Here is a 2,124-nt window from a genome sequence, read left to right as displayed (position 1 = left end):
GCACCTTAAACTCCTGAGCTATTTTGCCTGCCTTTTTTTGCTTTGTTTTGCTTTTTTAGATAATCTTAATGATGTCTTCAGGATCTGTTGTCACTTCACCCTTTTCATTCCATATATGTGGATTTGAGTGTTTTCTTTCCATTTTTTGATAAGATTATATAAGAGTTTATGAATTTTATTTAATCTTTTTAAAATCAGTCATTAGAATATACTTTCTGTTACCAGATCTGACTCATTTGCTTGTCTTGCCTTCCACCAGTGAGGCCAAACAATGTGCAACAGCCTTTGCTGATCATCAGTTCCCCAAAACTATTAATTAAGAGTCAGATGCACATTTTCTCCATGACAAGATCTTGAATTTTCTGATGACTTAGCAAGTTTCAAGTCTGACTCTTGAGGTGATGAGTTCTAGGTTTCGCTGTGCAATATGAAGATCAAAGTGTGGATTTTACACTATAGTAAAATCCTCTCATAAATGCTGAAGATTTCTCTCCTCAGGTTATAAAGGAAGGGCCATGGATAGAGCAGCACTGCCATTTCCCTTAAGGCTGAGCATTTTAAATGAGTTATTTTGTGCTTGGACATGAATCTGCTCACATCAGGCAAGCTGATGGGAAAGTAAATAACTGGGCACTGGGGGCTGATGATGCTTTCCAGATCTTTGGATCTGAGATCAGGAATCAGCTTCATAAATTTCCAAATAGAATTGAGAAATGACTCCATATGAAAATTCAGTTGAATACAACAACATCAGCCACCAAGTATAAGAGAATTTGGCTGTATCCTATCAAAATTTTATTTAGACTTTGAAAGAACCAATTCTTCACATCATTGATTCTTTGTATTATGTTTTTTAGACTCCAGTGCATTAATTTCCGCTCTGATCTTTACACTTACTTCTGTTGTATGAAATTTTGGCCTAGCCTGCTCTTTTTCTATAAGTTTCAATTTCAACATTGAGGTTTTTATTTGTGCTTGCTCTCTTTTCCTGATGTGGGTATTCACTGTTAAAAATTTTCAACTGAGGACTTCTTTCATTGTGTCCCATGAATTCTGATATATTATATTGTCATTAGCATTAAGTGTAGAAACAGTCTAATTTATTCTTTAATTTCATCTTTGACTCTTTGCTGGTTCAGGAGGATGGTTCTTAATTTCCATGTGTTTATGAAATTTTTGTGGTTTCTTTTGTCATTGATTCCCAAATTCATTGCATTATAGTCTAATGATATATCTAGGATAATTTCAAATCCTTTGCATTTACTTAAGCATATTCTATGGCCTAGTATGTGGCCTATTTTAGAGAATGTCCTGCATGCAGCTAAGAAGAATGTGTATTCTGATGCTGTGGGGTGGAACACTCTTTAGACATCTACTAAGTCCACTTGTTAAAAAGTTTGGTTTAGTTACATATATTTTAATGCTGATGTTTTGTCAGTAGATCTGTCTTTGTAACAGTAGAATGCTGAAATTAACCAATGCAATTTTATTATTATGCATTTGATTTTTCATGCCCATTAATTTTTTTATTAAACTTGGGCACTGGTATTTGTTACATTTGTTTTTATCATTGCTATCTCTTCCTCTTTGATTTTTCCCTTTACCAGGTGGTAATGATCTCCATCTCTCTCAATCAGTCTGATCTTGAAACTCACTTTGACTGCAAATAGAATAGTTAGCATTGATTTTTTTCTGAATTCCTTACACATGGAGTACTATTTTCCATCCTTTGACTTTCAGTCTATGAATTTCTTTTCAAGTAAATGTGTTTCTTGTATGTAGCACATTGTTGGCTCATGCTTCTCACTCAATAATGCCAGATTGTGTCATGTGATTAGTAAATTGAGGCCATTGACATTGATGGTTACAGCTGATATGCACTGACCTTTCACTGACATGTTGTTTTCCTCTTGTTGGTCTATCTCTTTTTTCCCCTTCCCTCTGTTTATTTGTTTGTTTTATCTAGAGGATTCATTTTGTTGAAGTTAATGGGATTGTAGTCCTTGTTATCTCTTTCTAGAATGGTCTCAAAACATTTTTGAAAGCTGGTTTTGTGATCATAACTTTGTCTTATTTTTCCATGGATTTTGAAAGATATTTTTGTGGAGTGCATCAATCAAACAA

The 2,124-nt window shown here is 34.1% G+C and overlaps 1 pseudogene; it reads right to left on the bottom strand.

Moving 5' to 3' along the window:
• Positions 1–201: 201 nt before the first annotated feature.
• On the bottom strand, positions 202–1,898 carry LOC105741118 (annotated as a pseudogene).
• Positions 1,899–2,124: the final 226 nt, after the last annotated feature.

This window comes from Octodon degus, unplaced genomic scaffold (assembly GCF_000260255.1).
Source record: "Octodon degus isolate 3935 unplaced genomic scaffold, OctDeg1.0 scaffold00300, whole genome shotgun sequence".
In the NCBI taxonomy this organism is placed as follows: domain Eukaryota; kingdom Metazoa; phylum Chordata; class Mammalia; order Rodentia; family Octodontidae; genus Octodon; species Octodon degus.
The sequence above is the reverse complement of the archived record's forward strand: the minus strand, read 5'-3'. Positions and strand labels throughout refer to the sequence as shown.